Source organism: Lissotriton helveticus, chromosome 4_1 (assembly GCF_964261635.1).
Source record: "Lissotriton helveticus chromosome 4_1, aLisHel1.1, whole genome shotgun sequence".
NCBI lineage: Eukaryota > Metazoa > Chordata > Amphibia > Caudata > Salamandridae > Lissotriton > Lissotriton helveticus.
In genome coordinates this window covers 1,659,395,262-1,659,407,689 of record NC_136063.1, presented here as the reverse complement: position 1 = coordinate 1,659,407,689, position 12,428 = coordinate 1,659,395,262, and the positions used below count along the sequence as shown (strand labels likewise).

The following is a 12,428-nucleotide window of genomic DNA, read 5'->3' as shown; positions in this document are numbered from 1 at the left end:
GACAAAGGCATAGCGACTAAGCTGATATTGATTTAATTTTTAAACACATACTTTATGAACCCCCAACAAGTTGTAAGACGGTCAAGGTACCTGCACTCATCCAAGGCATTATGGAAAGTCTTCACCTCTAGACATTTTCATCTTAAAGAAAAGCATTCCTTCCAATTCCTATTGAACCCATTGTCCTATGATGGACTGCAAGAACTGCGTTACTTACCTGTAACAGCAGTTATCCAGTATTGGTGTCTTTCATAGATTCACATGCCTGAATCATTCCCCGTCGTCGAGACGGGAGCCTCCGGTACATAAAAAAGTAATGTCCTGTAGACATACATAGAGAAAATAGGCCTAAGGGTCTCACCTTAGTAGCCTTTCGTTGTCCTTATGCAAAAAGGACCAAACTCTCACAGTCAGCCAATCAGCTCCGACCTCCCTCTAGAACCTTCCTGGGAGGAGCCTCAGTCCCTCAGATTTTCGTACGCACTCAGCTAGTTAGGCGTAATATTGTGAGAGAGGGATGTGAGACTTCCCAGGGGAGGCGGGAGGGTTGCATGTGAATCTATGAAAGACACCAATACTGGATAACTGCTGTTACAGGTAAGTAACGCAGTTCTTATCCAGTATTAGGGGTGTCTTTCATAGATTCACATGCCTGAATCAGAGTAGCTAGCTGTTGTATTCTACCCATGCCACCCCTCCTGCAACCCAGCGCATGGTACCATCCTCTCCCCTGCGCGTGACCCTTCCCTCGCTCTCCCCTCCCATTGGTTCCCCCACATTCCATCCCTCTCCCACCTGTTAATGTTGACACCAACTGTCATTAGAGAAGTTCCGTTGACCCACGCACCACCACTGTGTGGGGCTGTTATAATAAATCCTACTTCACCCTTCTTCAGCGTCCTGACTACTTTTTAACAGTGGCGACGAGGTCATTGACGGACGACGGAACTACAGCCTCACACCGTGGCACAGCTGATGGGCTTTCTTTCGTTGAAGAAATTCTTCTCACCTGAGAATCCTGGTGTCTCTCTTCACGGCGAACGAGGAAGCGCACCATATAGAGGTCGGTGGTGAAGTGGCCGTGGTATTCGTGTGAGAAGTGAGCATCTCGCAACGACCGCCTGCTACGCGACACGGAGGTAGGACCGCTGCTTCTGGAACTCCCCTGCGCGTGTGCCACCTACGCTCGACGCTCTTCTCCGGCTGAGGCTTCCTGGCGCTCATCCATTCCTGCCAGTGAGTAAGCGCTCCCCTGCGCATTCGGCACGGAAATTCCTGTCAGCTGTTTTCGCGCCAGCAATTGAACGCTTCTGCGCATGCCTGGTGACGCGTGACGTCACTGGAACGCAGCGCAGGAGGCCATTTTGGAAAAAAAAAAACATCGAGTGAAATTGCTCGTTTCTTCAAGTCAGGGTTCGAGCCTGGCCCACGCCAGGTATCTGTTGACTTTACCGCATGGTATAAAATAGACTATAAAATAGGTCACAATATACAGTGCAATTACCTTGGCATATTCCCATTGTTTGAAGACTCCGCACCAGCATAGTGTACTAAGTTACATCTGAACCTTCAATTCTGTACACAATTGTCTATCGTCATGTGCGCTCTCAGTTCCTTGAACCTTTCGCAACCTCAGGCATTTCTACCTCTCAAAGGTGCACCTTGCATGCCTTGGAAAGAGTGGAAAGAGTATTTTATTAATTACATTGAGACTGTTGAGGATGATGACTTCACTGCTATTAAGAAAAAAAAAGTCCTTTTGTACTGCTTGGGTCCTGGTGGACTTAAGACCTATAATAACATAGAGAAGAAGGTAAGAACTGGTGATGATGTTTACCAACATGCCCTAGACGATCTAGACGATCACTTCTCGCCAATTGTGTGCGTTGCGGTTGATCGGTACAAATTCTCTAGAAGGAAGCAAGGGAAGGACGAGAGTGTTGAGGATTATGTCGCTGCCCTGAACAACTTGGCCTTGACCTGCAGATTCGGAGCACTGCAGGAAGAGTTTGTGCGAGATCAAATTATAATGCACGCTAGCAACCCCAACATCCAAGATAAACTATGGGTTAACGGTGAGGCTTCCTTGAAGGAGGTTGTTGCCCTTGTCAAGAAAGCGGAACTTACTGGCAGATGTGCCAAAGCAGTGATCGAGGAACCTGTGGAAATAAAAGCTATTAGGTCCTCCAATGCAAGTAAATTCAAACAGAGAGGGAACAAAAAAGAGATGAGTAATGATCATTACAAGAGAAATGAACCAAGCAGGTCAAAGCGTAGTGATGATAGACGCAGTACAACAAGAGACAATGATTTTCCTGAACTCAAATGTTATCGCTGTGGGTCTCCGACCCATCTAGCCGACTCTAAAAGATGTCCAGCTCTACACCAAAAATGCTTGTCGTGCGGAATGACTGGTCACATCGCCAAGGTGTGCAACAGGAAAATGTACAAACAGAGCAAACAAGTACGTCAAATTCATGAGGAAAGTGATTCAACCGAAGAAGAATCGGAGTATTCTGACTCCGACAATGTCAACTATGTCTTCTCCATTGAGTATGATGTCTTAGAACTCACGACAACAAAGAAGAAAAAACCCATGTGTGATGTCAATATGGGAGGTGTGACAATCAATCTGATGGCGGACTCTGGTTCTCCCTTCACGATTATCAACGAGAATGTTTGGAAGCAAGTCACGGATAAAATCGGCCCTGCTCTGGAAAAACCCAAGGTCAACGCTAGAAGCTTCACGGGGAACAACATAGAATTCCTTGGAACTCGCGATCTGGAATTCGAATTCAAAAACCGGAAAGCGTTTTGCCGACTTTATGTAGCAAAAAAAGGTCCCTCTGTCCTTGGCTGGAGTGACCAGGCTGACCTTGGCATCATGCTTGATCCCAATAGTGATGATCCCGTCTTGTCCATAAATGAATCCTGTAAACTGTCAATACAAAAAGACTTTCCCGAAGTGTTCTCAGGTAAAGTTGGGCTCCTTAACAGTTTCGAACACAAAATTGAGCTCAAGGACTCAGCTGTTCCTTGCATTCACAAGGTAAGGCATCTACCGGTGTCAGTGAGAAGTGATGTCCAAACTGAACTAAGCAGACTTGTCAAGGATGGTATTATAGAAGTTGTAGAATCGGCGGAGTGGGTTTCCCCTTTGGTAGTTGTTAAACGTCCCAATGGGAAAATCAGACTCTGCATCGATCTCAGGGACCTCAATAAGAACATTATTGTTGATCAATATCCTCTACCACGCATATGTGAAATGTTCAGTGCCACCAATGATATGTGTGTGTTTTCTATTATCGACCTGAAATCTGCATACCACCAAATTCCTTTGCATGCAGACAGTAAAAAATTCACTACCTTTATCACACCCTTTGGTTGCTATCGATTCACCAGGGTACCATTTGGTTTGGCCTCTGCCGCAGCACTTTTCCAAAGGGTCATGACATCAGTTTTGGAGGGTGTTGAGGGTATCAGGTTTTTCCAAGATGATATCCTGGTCATGGGCAGTAACCAATCAGATCACGACACACGCCTCAGACAAGTGTTTAACAAATTGAAAATGCATGGTTTAACAGTGGAATTAGACAAATGTAAAATCTCACAGGACAAGGTGGTTTACCTTGGACACACCATCAGCCGAGAAGGAATCAAACCCAAACAAGGTTTAGTGGATGCCATCTTGAATGCCCCATGTCCATCGAGCAAAGAAGATGTAAGAGCCTTTCTCGGCTTGACGGAGTATTACTCCAAATTCATAAAGAACTTCTCTGAAAAAACCTACAGCATAAGGCAATTACTAAAAAACAAAACCAAATTTGTCTGGTCACCGGACTGTCAGAACACCTTTGTTTCCATCAAAAAGGAAATCAGCGAGGCGCCTTTCCTCAAAGGTTTTGACCCCAAGGCAGATATCTACCTGACTACTGATGCAAGCAACAAAGGCATTGGAGCTGTACTAGCACAGAAAGACTCTTCTGGCCATGAATGGGTCGTAGCCTTTGCCTCCAGATCGCTCACCTCAGCGGAGGAAAGGTACTCGGTCATTGAGCGTGAAATGCTGGCTTGTGCATGGGCGCTCAATTACTTCAGAGCATATGTGTGGGGATACAATATCCATCTCCGCACAGACCACAAACCGTTAATCAAGATACTGACCGCCTCTGGTCTACAAACTGCTTCACCTAGACTCAGCAAAATGTCGATCAAGTTGTTGGATTACAACTACTCAGCTGAATATTGGCCAGGGGTGAAAAACAAAATTGCTGATTTCCTCAGCAGGCTACCCTTGCCTCACACAGAAAGCATGATCGCTCAAGAAGACGAGGAGAAGGTAGCTCTGCTCTTCAACACTGACCTGGATGGAATATCAGCGGATGAATGGGGCCAACACATGTCGCGCGACTCCACTCTGCAAATGATATGCCAATTCATCAACTCCGCATGGCCAGATAAGCGCAACCTACAAGACAATGTCAAGGCGTACTGGGAAACTAGGAATGAACTCAGTTTGGAAAACGGTGTGTTATACAGAATGGGTAAAGCCATAGCCCCAGTCACACTCAGAGACAAAATCCTAAATTTATGTCACGTTGGCCACCTTGGCATCACCAAAACTAAGCAGCGAGTCAGGGCAAGTTATTGGTGGCCGGGCATTGACAGGCAAATTGAGGTCCTGGTCAGGAACTGCGTGGAATGCTCTGACTCGGACAAAACCCTTAAAACCTCAAAGGTCAGTCTCTCTCCGATTCAACCCCCGCAAATGGCATGGGAGAAATTGGGTTTGGACATTGTGGGGCCCATAGAAGGACATAGTGGGGATATCAAGTACATCCTGGTGGCAATAGACCACTTCTCCAAGTGGCCGGAAATAAAAATCGTTGAGGAAATTGACAGCTCCACATGCATAGACTTCCTGGACAAGCTCTTTCTCAGTGAAGGCTTACCCAAATCCGTCCTCACCGATAATGGGCGGCAATTCTGTTCCGAAGCATTCAAGTCATTCCTTGCTAGGCACTGTATCACCCATCACACCACTTCAATTTACCATCCAGAAGGAAATGGCCTCACGGAACGTTTCAACCGTGTCTTGAAAGGACACATACAACTATCCAGGAATGCAAACTTGAATTGGGAAGAGGAAATATACAAACTGATATGGGCATTCAGGATTGCTCCTTGTGCAAGCACACGCACAGCACCATTCATTCTCATGAGAAGCAGACAGCCCATGAGCATTGATCTGGGGTGGATGTCTGAATCTAAACAAATTGAATGGTCACCTGAAAACATAAGGAAAAATATCATCAAAGCGCAGAAGTACTACAAAGAATGGTATGATTCCAAACACAGAGCAAAAGACCATTCATTCAAGATTGGCGACCTTGTGAAAGTTCGTTTGGAAAAAAAGGTAAAGAAAGGAGAAAGCAGATATACCGCTCCACTTCGCGTTGACGAACTGTTTAACAATGCGGCAAGACTCAGTGATGGGAAAGTCTGGCACATGAGCAGACTGGCGAACTATCATCCCAGTGGCAAGGCCCAGGGTCAACAGCAGCATGTTACTGTTAACAATGATATGTGGGTAGATGTTGATAGATCTAGTGTTGATGAGAATAACAGTTCTAGAAACAACAGCACATATGACCTCCAATCTGACTCTGACTCTGATGATAGCCAACCGACAGATCGGTCTGCAGGTGCCTATCCTAGCACTTCGACTGGCAATCGGAGTTGTCAGGATGACCCTCATTCGGATTCTGAAGTTGCGTTTGATGGTCACAGACTCAGTAGTAGGTTCGGCAGAACCAATCTTGACTCCCATTCGGATACGGAATGTGCACCACACTTACCCGTGGCCTCTGGAAGGTTTGGCAGAACCATCCGCAGACCTAAACGCTTAGATGATTATGTGTGTGACTAACCACCTGCTTATTGACACTGCATCCTGCGGCACTGTTGCCAAACTCTCAAGAGAGGAAGATGTGTTGTATTCTACCCATGCCACCCCTCCTGCAACCCAGCGCATGGTACCATCCTCTCCCCTGCGCGTGACCCTTCCCTCGCTCTCCCCTCCCATTGGTTCCCCCACATTCCATCCCTCTCCCACCTGTTAATGTTGACACCAACTGTCATTAGAGAAGTTCCGTTGACCCACGCACCACCACTGTGTGGGGCTGTTATAATAAATCCTACTTCACCCTTCTTCAGCGTCCTGACTACTTTTTAACACTAGCAATTAGAAAGGCACATTCGTGATGGAAAGGTGCCCTGCCGGCATGTTAGACAATGCACACATTGTACTATAGCATGTAAATAGACAGCATAAGCAGAGCATCACAATAGCAGAGAATGTGCATACCTGGATGGCGGGATGAGGGAAGGCTCACCTCACTGAAAGAGATGGCGTAGCACCGCCTGTCCCTCTGCTGCATCCTTCTGAAGTTCGAGATCCAGGCAGTAGTGTCTGGAGAAGGTGTGCGGTGACTTCCAGGTCGCCGCTCTGCATATGTCCAGGATCGGCACTCCAGCGAAAAGTGCTGCTGACGTGGACATCGCCCTGGTGGAATGTGCAGTGACACGATCAGTCAAAGGCCGTCCGGCCTTGTTATGACAGAATGCAATCGCTGAGGAAATCCATCTCGAGATGCTTTGCTTCGTGAGAGGCAGGCCCATTCTTGGATTGCTGTATGCCACGAATAGTTGTGAAGATTTTCTGAAGGCTTTGGTTTTATCCAGATAGAACTTTAGATATCTCTTGAGATCTAAAGAATGGAGCGCTCTTTCGGCTGCGGTGGAAGGGTTTGCAAAGAAAGACCTAAGGACTATTGGTTCATTGAGATGAAAGTCCGAAGGCACTTTCGGAATGAACTTCGGGTTCGGTCTTAACATCACTCTGTCCTGTCTAAATTGCAGGTATGGATCCTGAATGGACAGGGCTTGAAGTTCGCTCACTCTCCTGGCCGATGTTAGAGCGAGCAAGATCGCAGTTTTCCATGAGACGTATTTGATGGATGCCCGATGAATGGGTTCAAAGGGATGCCTCATAAGTTGGTTGAGAACTAGGTTCAGATGCCACATTGGGGGGACTTTCCGAGGCCTCGGAAAGGATCTATAAAGCCCCTTCAGGAATTGTTTGACAAGTCTATTGGACCACAGGGAAGGTCCCGTGAAAGTTCTGGTGAACCTCGATATAGCTGCTAGGTGGACTTTTATGGATGCATGTGCCAGTCCTGATCGTGCCAAGTGCAGCAGGTATGGCAATAGCTGTTCAGGAGTGACGAACAGCGGTTGCAGGCCCTGGTCCGAACACCAAATGCAGAATCTTTTCCATTTGAGAGAGTAGGTTTTGTTGGTACTGTCTGCTCTCGCTTTCGCCAGTATATCTCTGCAGTCCTGCGGGATATTTAGGCCACCGAACTCTCTGTGCTCAGGAGCCAGGCCGATAAGCTGAGCGATTGCAGGTTCGGGTGTTGCACCTGCCCCTTGGACATCGTTAGGAGGTTCGGGTGCTGTCGCAGACGAATCGGTGTCTTGATAGAGAGCCGAAGTAGATCCGAGAACCAGTGTTGTCTCGGCCAGTACGGGGCAATCAGGATCAGGGTACAGGGCTCCGCCTTCATCTTCTTGAGGAGCCTCGGGATCATGGGAAACGGAGGAAAAGCGTACGCAAACACGCTGAACCAGCCGATGGAAAAGGCATTCCCCAGTGAACCCTGTTGGGGATGCCAGCTTGCGTAGCTTGGGCATTTGGCGTTCCCCTTGGTGGCAAACAGGTCGATTCTTGGGACTCCCCATTGAGAGAAGATGTGCGTCAGCGCGCTGTCGCTCAGTTCCCACTCGTGGGAGAGTGATCGTTGCCTGCTTAGGGCGTCGGCGATGGTATTGTCCCTGCCCGGCACATAGTCGGCCTTGAGTGCGATTCCCTGCAGCACTAGCCAGTTCCAGATCTTCTGCGATTCGCGTGATAGAGAGAGCGAACGCGTTCCTCCCTGTTTGTTGAGATAGTGCATCGTCGTGGTGTTGTCCGTTTTGACGAGCACTGGGGAGTGCCGGATGCGTGGTAGAAAGGCCTGTAGTGCCAGATACACGGCTCTCAGCTCCAAGAGATTTATATGAAGCTGTTTTTCCTGAGTGTCCCATTTGCCGCTGATCCGAAGGTCCTGAAGAACAGCTCCCCATCCCTCCAGGGAAGCGTCCGTGGTGATCACCAGAGGTGTTGCCGGAAGGAGAAATGACAGTCCTACGGTCAGATTTTTGCGACGCCTCCACCAGGTTAGACTCTTGGACATTTTGGGTGTTATCCAGACAGTGTCCTCGAAAGAGCCAGTACTTTGAGTCCATTGGCTCGCGAGCGCCTCCTGCAACGGGCGCATTCTGAGTCTGCAGTGAGGGACGAGAAGTATACAGGAGGACATCATGCCCAGGAGGGATGTATAGGTCCTGACCTTCAGGTGTGTCCTGTTCGCCACAGCCGTGGCCAGGGACAATATCTTGTCTGTCCTTTCTTTCGAGGGAAAGGCTCTTGCACACTCTGTGTCCAAGGTTGCTCCGAGGAAGGTAATTTTTGTCGTAGGGACGACACAGGACTTCTTGAGATTGAGTGTTAATCCCAGCCTCTGAAAAAGATTTGTGCAGGCGTTGGAGGATTTGGCTGCGTCTTCCTCCGAGGGTGCTTTCACCAGCCAGTCGTCTAGGTAGGGGAAGACCTGGTGACCCATTTGACGCAGGAAAGCTGCCACTGGTGCAAGGCACTTCGTGAAAATCCGCGGCGCGGATTTGAGGCCGAATGGTAGTACCTTGAATTGATAATGTTGCCCTGCCACCTCGAACCTCAGGAATTTTCTGTGACACTTGAGGATGGGAATGTGGTAGTAGGCATCCTGGAGATCCAAGGATGTCATGAAATCTCCTTTTTCTAGAATGCCTAGTATTTCTTGAATCGTCACCATCCTGAACGATTGGCTTCGTAGGAAGACGTTGAGCGCTCGGAGGTCCAGAATGGGCCGCCACTTGTCCTCTTTCTGGTGTACAAGAAAGAAGTGGGAGTAAAAGCCCTTCCCCTTCAGGGGTGCCGGAACGCGCTCGATAGCTCCTTTCTTCTGCATTACAGAAATTTCCTGGAGAAGCAGGCGTAAGTTTTTGTGCGCCCGCCTGCGAGGAGGAGTCCTGGGAGGGATGGTGGTGAATTCGAGGGAATGGCCAAAACGTATAATTTGGAGAACCCACCTGTCCGTGGTTATGAGTTGCCAATTGTTGAGGAAATGGGTCAACTTTCCTCCAATTTGTAAGGATGGATAGGGTGGCTGGACTGGCTGGAGTAGCTCGTCACTGGCGGCCGCCAGTGCCCCTCTTTGTATTCTTGCCTCTGAAGTTAGATCGTCCATAGGATGATTGACGGCCTTGAGGTTGCTTATGTTGGTATTGACCTTTGTTAGTATAGGAGTACGAGGACCTATTCTGATAGGAACCTCGATACGAGGACTGTCCTCTGGATCTGTTGCCTCGAAAGGACTGGTTCCGGGACTGTAAGGTACCCAGAGCCCTTGCCGTATCCGTGTCCTTCTTCATGGTTTGCAATGCCTCATCGATTTTGGACCCAAAAAGGTGCTGGCCATCAAAGGGCATGTCCAAGACCTTGGATTGCACCTCCTGGCGGAACGACGTCGCTTTAAGCCATCCTTGACGGCGTAGGACCGCAGCTCCAGCAAGTTGACGAAAGCCAGTCATGGCTGCATCGATAGCACAGTCTATTATTTCGGCTGCCGAAGATTGACCCTCCACTAGTAGAGCCTGGACTTCCCCATGGACTGAGTCCGGCAGGTCTGACAAATATGGGGCTATGTCTTCCCAGAGTTGGCGATTATAACGCCCCAACAAGGCAATGGAGTTGGCTACCTTGACGGTCATGGCCGAAGTCGTGGTGAACTTTTTGCCGATTGTGTCCAGTTTTCTTCCTTCTTTGTCCGGAGGAGCGGACAGCGGGGAGGAAGGGTTGCGTGAGTGTTTCTGGGCCGCTTGTGTGACCACTGAATCCGGTTTAGGGTGCCCGTTTAGGCAGACCGCTGCAGACAGTGGGGCTTTGTATTTTTTGTCTAGGCGCGGAACAACCGCAGACACAGAAGCGGGCGTCAGCATTATCTTCTTGCCTTGTTCCCATAGAAATTCTATTATTGGAATAGATTTAGTCGTCTTTTGAGTCTGCTCCTTAAAATCGTGTAGGAAGCATTCAGTTTCTGTGGATTCGATAGCCATATGGAATCTCTTCGCCGCTCTTTCCACAATTTTATGGAAGCCGCCTATGTCTACCGGCGGCGAGTCCGCATGGCGCGGTTGGGGCGATGCTGGTGAGGACGCCACATATTCATCCTCCTCATCATGGGAAGAGTGGGCCTCCTGGACCTCTCCTTCCTCCAATTCTTCCTCCTCCTCATCCTCGTCTGACGACACTACCTCCTGAGGTTGTATCTTCTCATGGTGGGCCTGAGGGGGAGGTCGAGACGGTTTTGGGGCTGCCGCTGGGTTAGGAAAGATAGGCGGCTGATCTCTACTGTCAGCGTCCGGGAAGCGTTGTTTGTAATCCTGTACAAGGAATTTCAGGTCGTTCACCAGAGCAGCAGGTAGGCATATCATGGGGGTAACCTCCGTGCTGACTTTAGTGTGGACGGAGTGCTCCTGGTAAGAGAATTCCTCTACCTCCTCGTCAGTGCTTTGGCATTTGACATGTAGGTCCGAGATGGAAGTAGCGGGGCCCAGGTGGTCATCCTCTTCTGAGTCTTCACTCTGGAAGATTTAGTTAGGCGGGTGCATCTCCACTTTGCTTGGAGATGTGGTCTCCGGCGTAATATGCGGCTTAGTAGACTTGCCCAACGCAGGACTGGAGGTGGAAGCCGTCGAAGGCGTCGTCGACGGTGGTAGCGTGAGGGATGACACCTCCACGAGCTTGGTTTTCTTCCATGTGTCCGGAAGCGTCTTCGTCGACGACGAGTCCTCCGTCGACGGCCGCTGTAATTTCGGCGACGACGGCGACGAGTCCTCCGTCGACGGCGTCTTTAACTTCGTCGACGACGACGAGTCCTTCGTCGACGGTAGGGTCCTCGTCGACGGAATCTCCGTAGACGGCAATTTGGTCGTCGACGACCGTGACGTCGTCGGTGCACTCGTCGACGGCGAGCCCGTCGTCGATGTCGTTCTCGTCGACGTTTTCGTCGTCGACGTCTTCGTCGTCGATGCCCTCGTCGATGCTGTCGTCGTCGGGGCTGGCGGTGGTGGGTGCGTCGTCGTCGTTATCGTCGTCGACGGCGTAGTTTTCGTCGACGGAGTAGTTTTCGACGTCGACAGGGTCTTTGTCGTCGACGATTTCAGTAGTAAAACGGAGGAAATAGGTCTACCTGTCGATGACGATGATGGAGATGTTATCGTCGACGGTGAAAGAGACAACGCTGACGTCGTCGACACCGTGGTAGTTACTGAGGTAGTCCTCTGGGCAGGTCTGCTAGAAGCCTGAGCAGGCTTTTTAAAAGTCTGAGTATCCTTAACAGACACAGAAGATGTCGTAGATCTTGCCTCTGAAGACTTCTTGGCTGTCTTCCTAGGAGGGGTGTCTGAGGGGCCAGGGGAAGTTACCCTTGGCCTCTTTTGAGAGACTGCTGAGGTTTTAGAGACACTACCTTCGGAAGATTCCAGAGTGTCTCTGTCCTTGAGTCTGTCGAGCCAGATGAGAAGGCGGCCTTCCCTGTCTCTCACGGTCTTTCTAGGGAAAGACCTACATATTTTGCAGTCTGCAGGGACGTGGTCCGGATAAAGGCAATATAAGCATAAGGTATGCTTATCATCCACATGGAGCCTTTTCTTCCCACATGAAGAGCAGGCCCTGAAAAGGGCTTTTTTCTGGGATTCAGACATCGAAGAAAGCAGTAGAAAGCAAACACTTACTGCCTCAAAGTGTTACTGAAGTAGTCCTTGAAGATTGTAGAATGAAGATTCACCTTTCAAAGGAAAGTAGATGATTTATAAGGAATCCTGAGAAGAGCTCAGGCTGGAGACTCCCTAGCACAACGTGCGGTAGAAAATCTGAGGGACTGAGGCTCCTCCCAGGAAGGTTCTAGAGGGAGGTCGGAGCTGATTGGCTGACTGTGAGAGTTTGGTCCTTTTTGCATAAGGACAACAAAAGGCTACTAAGGTGAGACCCTTAGGCCTATTTTCTCTATGTATGTCTACAGGACATTACTTTTTTATGTACCGGAGGCTCCCGTCTCGACGACGGGGAATGATTCAGGCATGTGAATCTATGAAAGACACCCCTAATACTGGATAATATCTTTGACCTTTTTACTTGGACCCCTATAATGATATCTTCACGGTTTCTGTAAAGCAGAACAACAGTTGTTCTATTTTCCGTTCTTGAACTCTTTACAATGAGC

General features: G+C 49.1%; 1 protein-coding gene across 1 annotated transcript in view; it reads right to left on the bottom strand.

Moving 5' to 3' along the window:
- FBXL2 (F-box and leucine rich repeat protein 2) overlaps positions 1 to 12,428 on the bottom strand; it is a 477,680-nt gene that overhangs the window by 340,812 nt on the left and 124,440 nt on the right. The window lies entirely within an intron of this gene.